Here is a 9,690-nt window from a genome sequence, read left to right on the forward strand (position 1 = left end):
TACATACATACATGCATACTTAATACATACATACATACTTCCATGCATATATGCACAAATACGTACATACATACAAAAATTCACACAAACAGGTATATATACATACATACATACATGTATACATACATAGATACATACATATATGCTTACATGCATACATGCGAACATACATTTGTGCATACATACATATATTCTAACATACATATATACATATTCATACATACATACATACATAAATACATATATGCACACAAACATACATACATGCACACATACTTAATACATACATACATACATACATACATACATACATATATACATATATACATACATTGATGCATGCATACATACATATAAACATACATACATATGTTCACGCAAACATACATAAATACATACATTCATTCATACATGCATGTATACATAATACATACATATATTTACATACATACATACATACATACATACATACACACGTACATACATACACATGTACATGTACACACACACATACTTAATACATACATACATACATGCATACATACATACATGAATACATATAGCCATACATTCTTACATACATACATACATAAAAGCATCCATAAAAATACATACATACATACATACATATAATCACACAAACATGCATACATACATACATACATACATACATACTTACATACATGCAAACATTCTTAATAAATACATACATACATACATTCATGCATACTTCTTTTAATACACAAACACATACATACATGCACACAAACGTACATACATACATACAAACATACAAAAAAAATCATACAAACATGCATATATACATACATACATACATACATACATATAGCCATACATACTTACATACATACATACATACAAACACCCATAAACAGATATACATACATACATATATACATATATACATACATACATAGATACGGTCATACATAAATACATACATACAAATATACATACATACACACATACATTCATACATACATACATGCATACATACATAAATACATGCATAATTACATAAATACTTACAAAAATACATATATGCATTCATACATGGCTACATATAAACATACATACATACATACATACATACATAGATACATATATACATACATTCATGTGTGCATACATACATATAAACATACATACATATAGCCATAAATACTTACATATATACAAACATACAAACATCCATAAACATATATACATACATACATACATACATAAATACATATAGCCATACATACATATATACATACATACATTCAAACATCCATAAAAATATATACATACATATATACAGTCATACATACATACATACGTATATACAAATATGCATACATACACACATATTCATTCATACATACATACGTACATACATACATGTATACATACACACATACATACATACATATATACAGTTATACATACATACATACACACAAATATGCATACATACATGCATACATCTTTTAATACACAAATACATACATACATGCACACAAACGTACATACATACATACAAACATACAAAAATTCATACAAACATGCATATATACATACATACATACGTACATACAAACATCCATAAACATATATACATACATACATACATGCATACAGACATACATGAATACATACATACATACATACATACATACACATAGCGATACATACTTACATACATACATAAATAAAAACATCCATAAAAATATATATATACATACATACATACATACATACATACATACATATAGCCATACATACTTACATACATACATAAATAAAAACTTCCATAAAAATATATATATACATACATACATACATACATACATACATACATACATACATACATACATACATTCATACGTGCATACACACATACATACATACATACTTTCATTCATGCATACATACAAACATGCATACATACATACATACATACATATATACATACATACATACATACATAGATCCATCCATTCATACATACATACATACATACATACAAACATACATATACGTGTATACAAATATATACATATATACATCCATACAGACAGTCATACAAAAATACATAAGTACATACAAATATACATACATTAATACATACATTCATTCATACATGCATACATACATAATACACACATATATTTTACATATATACATACATACATAAATACATACATACATATATACATACATGCATACTTAATACATACATACATACATCCATGCATATATGCACAAATACGTACATACATACAAAAATTCACACAAACAGGTATATATACATACATACATACATACATACATACATACATACATACATACATACATAGATACATACATATATGCTTACATGCATACATGCGAACATACATTTGTGCATACATACATATATTCTAACATACATATATACATATTCATACATACATACATACATAAATACATATATGCACACAAACATACATACATGCACACATACTTAATACATACATACATACATATATACATATATACATACATTGATGCATGCATACATACATATAAACATACATACATATGTTCACGCAAACATACATAAATACATACATTCATTCATACATGCATGTATACATAATACATACATATATTTACATACATACATACATACATACATACATACATACATACACACGTACATGTACACACACACATACTTAATACTTACATACATACATGCATACATACATACATGAATACATACATACATACATATAGCCATACATTCTTACATACATACATACATAAAAACATCCATAAAAATACATACATACATACATACATACATATATTCACACAAACATGCATAAATACGTACATACATACATACATATATACATACATATAGCCATAAATACTTACATACATACAAACATACAAACCTCCATTAACATATATACATACATATATACATACATGCACACATTCTTAATACATACATATAAACATACATGCATACTTCATTCAATACACAAACACATACATACATGCACACAAACGTACATACATACATACAAACATACAAACCTCCATTAACATACATACATACATACATGCATACTTCATTCAATACACAAACACATACATACATGCACACAAACGTACATGCATACATACAAACATACAAAAATTCATACAAACATGCATATATACATACATACATACGTACATACAAACATCCTTAAACATATATACATACATACATACATGCATACAGACATACATGAATACATACATACATACATACATACATACATACATACATACATATAGCCATACATAGTTACATACATACATAAATGAAAACATCCAAAAAATATATATTTACATACATACATACATACATACATACATACATACATACATACATTCATACGTGCATACATACATACATACATACATACAAACATGCATACATACATACATACATACATACATACATACATACATACATACATACATACACACATACATAGATCCATACATACATACATACATACATATACATATAAGCATACATACATGCAAACATACATATACATGTATACAAATGTATACATATATACATCCATACAGACAGTCATACAACAATACATAAGTACATACAAATATACATGCATTAATACATACATTCATTCATACATGCATACATACATAATACACACATATATTTTACATATATACATACATACATACATACATACATAAATACATGCACAAATACTTAATACATACATACACACATACATACATGCACAAATACTTACATACATACATACATACATACATGTACACATACGTACATACATACATACATACATACATACATACATCTTTTAATACATACATACATACATTCATACGTGCATACATACATACATACATACATACAAACATGCATACATACATACATACAGACATACATATATGTATACATACATACATACATACATACATACATACCGACATACATAGATGCGTGCATACATGCATGCGAACATACATTTATGCATACACATGCATAAATATATACATATAGCCATATATTCATACATACATACATACATAAATACATATATGCACACATACATACATACATACATACATACAGACAGACATACATATATGTATACATACATATATACATACATACATACATACATACATACATACCGACATACATAGATGCGTGCATACATGCATGCGAACATACATTTATGCATACACATGCATAAATATATACATATAGCCATATATTCATACATACATACATACATAAATACATATATGCACACATACATACATACATACATGCACACATACTTAATACATACATACATACAAACATACATACATACATACATCAACATATAAACATATACATATAAACATACATACATACATACATACATACATACATACATACATACATCAAATCAAATCAAATCAAATCAAAATTTATTTGTGTAGCACATTTTGTGCTTAAAAACAATACAAAGTGCTTTACATTATAAAACAATTTACATCAAAATAGATAAAAATAGATAACACGAACACACATACACATCCCCTTTCACCCACCCACAACCACCCTCACCCATGCCCTATTTGCCCTGTAACAGTACATACATACATATACATACATTCATGCATGCATACATACATATAAACATACATACATACATACATACATACATACATACATACATACATACATGCATACATACGTACATACATACATACATACATACATACATACATACATACATACAAAAATTCACACAAACATGCATATATATATATATATATATATATATATATATATATATATATATATATATATATATATATATATATATATATATGTCTGAGATGTCTGAGATGGAGGCCAGCAGCACTGGTGCACCACAAGGAACTGTACTCTGGCCATTCCTCTTCACTCTGTACACCTCAGACTTCCAGTACAACTCTGAGTCCTGTCATCACCAGAAATACTCTGATGACTCTGCAGTTGTGGGGTGTATCAGGGATGGACAAGAAGCAGAGTACAGTACTGGTAGAGTACTGGTCAGTCAGTTTGTTAAATGGTGCGGTGACAATCATCTCATATTAAATAGCAGCAAAACAAAAGAGATGATTGTTGACTTCAGGAGGAAGAAGAATAAACAAAGTACTGTTTCCATCCTGGGAGAGGAGGTGGAGGTGGTGCAGGAATACAAGTATACATACATACATATATACATATAAACATACATACATACATGTATACATATATACATGCATACATACATACATACATACATACATACATACATACATACTTAATACATACATACATACATACATACATACATGCATGCATACATCTTTTAATACATACATACATGCATACATACGTAAATACATACATACATACATACATACATACATACATACAAACATCCATAAAAATATATACATATGTACATACAGTCATACATACATACGTACATACAGATACACAAAAATTCACACATACATTCATACATACATACATACATACATGCATACATATATACATATAAACATACATATATACACACATACATGTATACATATATACATACATACATACATGCATACATACATACATACATAAATACATACTTACATACATACATACATACATACATACATACATACTTAATACATACATACAAACATACATACATACATACATGCATACATCTTTTAATACATACATACATGCATACATACGTAAATACATACATACATACATACATACATACATGCATACATACATACATACATACATACATACATAAAGCCATACATACAAACATCCATAAAAATATATACATATATACATACAGTCATACATACATACGTACATACAAATATACAAAAATTCACACATACATTCATACATACATACATACATACATACACACATATAGCCATACATACTTACATGCATAGATACATACAAACATCCATAAAAATATATACATACATACATACAGTCATACATGCATACGTACATAAAAATATACATACATACATACATACATACATACATACATATATGCGTACATACATACATGCGAACTTACATTTATGCATACACACATACATTCTAACATAAATATATACATACAGACATATATTCATACATACATACATACATAAATACATATATGCACACATACAGACATACATACATGCACACATACTTAATACATATATACATACATATATACATATAAACATACATACATACATACATGTATACATATATACATACATACATACATGCATACAACTTTTAATACATACATAGATACATACATACATGCACACATACATAAATACTTACATAAATGCATACATACATATAAATGCATACATACATATATATATACCTACATATATACATACATAAACACATATAAAAAGACATACGTATATACATACATAAATATATGCATACATACATACATACATATATACATACATACATACTTTTATTCATGCATACATACATACATACATGCATACATTCATACATACATACATACATACATACATACATACATACATACTTTTAAATGCATACATACATATATACCTATATATATACATACATAAGCACATATAAAAAGACATACGTATATACATACATAAATATATGCATACATACATACATACATACATACATACATACAAACCAACATTTATTCATGCATACATACATGTACATGTACATATATCTGTACAGACAGACATACATGCATACATACATGCATACACACATACCTATATCCATTTATGCATACATACATACGTACGTACATGCATGCATACATATATACATACATACATACATACATGCATAAATACATACAGACATATATATATACACATATATGCATACATGGCTACATATAAACCTATATGCATACTTGCATACATATCTACATCCATACATACATATGTTCAGACAAACATAAATGAATACAAACATTCATGCATACATACATACATACATACATACATACATGCATGCACACATACATACATGCATACATACATACATACATACGTACATATGTACGTACATGCATGCATACATATATACATTCATGCATACATACATATATACATACAAACATTTATTCATGCATACATATATACGCAGATACATACAAACATACATATATCTCTGCATACATACATACATGCATACATACATACTAGCATACATAAATACATACATACATACAATCATACATACATAAATACATGCATGCATACATACATACATATACACATACATAAATACATGCATGCATACATACATACATATATACATACATAAATACATGCATGCATACATACATACATAAATACATACAAACATACATATACATATACAAAAACAAAAGCTTGTTTTGAGTTGAGCAGTTTGGATTTTTATAGAAACTAAATGAAGCAGTAAAAGTTGCTTTTGCTCTTTCTATCTCACTCTGAATATTTAGTCACCTTTAGGATCCCCCCCCCCCCCCCCCCCCCCTCTCTCTCTCTCTCTCTCTCTCTCTCTTCTGAGATTAAAAACACCTGGAAATATGTGACATTTCCTCTGCACCCATTTCTGATCTTCAGTACATTCAGAAGATTTATGCCTTTAGCCTTCATTTAGTTCCAAAGCAATTTCTTTGTTTTGTTTTTCCTGCAAGATTGAGAAACTAATTCAATTTTTCTTCTCTGAATGTCTAAAAGCTGGCATATTTAAAGGAATTTATCTTTTTTTTTCTTCAATAAGCTAAGTTGAAGAGAATTTTTATCAGTCCAAACATATATATATATATATATATATATATATATATATATATATATATATATATATATATATATATATATATATATATATATATATATATACATACATATATACATACACATATATATATATACATACATATATACATACACATATATATATATACATACATATATACATACACATATATATATATATATATATATATATATATATATATATATATATATATATATATATAATGTATGTAAATATGAACAAACCAGACATTCTTTTATTTTTCTCACATTTTGAAATCTTCAAAGTTCACAATCGACATACAATCACATCCAAATTAATGTATGTATACATACATACACACACAGCTGCATGGCTGTACACGTACTTTGACTAAATTGGGAAATTCCTAAATGTCCAAGACAGAGACAATCACATGTTCATCATCAATCAGAAACTATTTATCCAGGAGGTCAATCAAACGAAATCAGTTCTTCCTTCTGCAACTCGCAGGCAGAGCGACTTTCATCTGAAACAAGTTTCATTTGGATGAAATGCTTTGAAGCATCTTTGTTTTCTGTGCTTGTGAACAACTTTTCAGTCATTTTCACTGGTTTCTCCTGATGTTCACAGCCAACGCTGACACCTGGTGGCCTGTTGGCGTCTCCTCTGACCGCTGGTGCATCCATCACATCTTATTTCACACAGGAACCCTCGAGGGCCGCTGTCCTGCAGGTTCTCATGCAGGACAGTTGGAGCAGGGATACATGGAAAACCTGCAGGATAGTGGCTTTCTCTCTGCGGGATTTAACCCAGAAGACAGTAGAAACCTCTCTAAATCTATCTGGAGTGCTCAGAGTCCGGTTCATCTGTGGACGTTTCCTGGACCCGGAAAGCAACAGAAACCAGTTCTTCGTAAGGAATGCTGGACCGAAACTGTGACTTTCTGTCGGGGTTTGAAGAGAACTGCTCCTCTGTCTCTTCAAGATGTTTGGATCTCTGCATGAACCCAGTCAGAGTTCAGACATAAACCCAACAACATCACAGAATAAAACTTAAAAAGTGGTGATTTAAGCCTTTAATGCAGAATAAAACTTAAAAAGTGGTGATTTAAGCCTTTAATGCAGAATAAAACTTAAAAAGTGGTGATTTAAGCCTTTAATGCAGAATAAAGCGTAAAAAGTGGTGATTAAACCCTTTAATTGGTCATGTTTCATATCGTTACTGAAACATTTTACGTCATTTTAAGGTAAAAACTTTGCTTAAAGCCCCGTTGGATCACATCTGATCTTTGTCTTCTGCTGCCTGGGTCCTCCTGACAGTTTCTACACTTAAAAACAGACTTTTCTCTCCATTGTCTTTGGTTTGGGCTTTAAAGACATATTAAAGTAACTCTGGAGTGGTGTGGGAGTTCCGGTCGATGTGAAACAGCCAGATTGGTGATTTGCTCCTATGAAATTCCCAGCTTCTGTTGTTGACGTTGCTCGGCTGCCTCTCGCCGCCTGTTAGGGAAATCAGCTGTTCCTTCTGCCCGACCTGTGTTTCTACGCTGCATTCCACGGGAACGGCTGATCGCAGCAGGTAAGCATGAACTCTAACTGCTCTGGGAAGTGGCTGCTTCATGTTACAGCTGAAAGGAAATTTAATTGACTTGTATAAAAACCAGAAGCTTCATACATACATAGTCTACATATGTAAAACTACTGAATACAAGCAGTAAAGCTGTGAAAAGTAGTTCCTGGGTGACGGCTTAAAATTGTTCCACAATTTTTACACATGGGTCTCAG

The sequence above is a fragment of the Telmatherina bonti genome (assembly GCF_933228915.1).
Source record: "Telmatherina bonti genome assembly, chromosome: 19".
NCBI lineage: Eukaryota > Metazoa > Chordata > Actinopteri > Atheriniformes > Telmatherinidae > Telmatherina > Telmatherina bonti.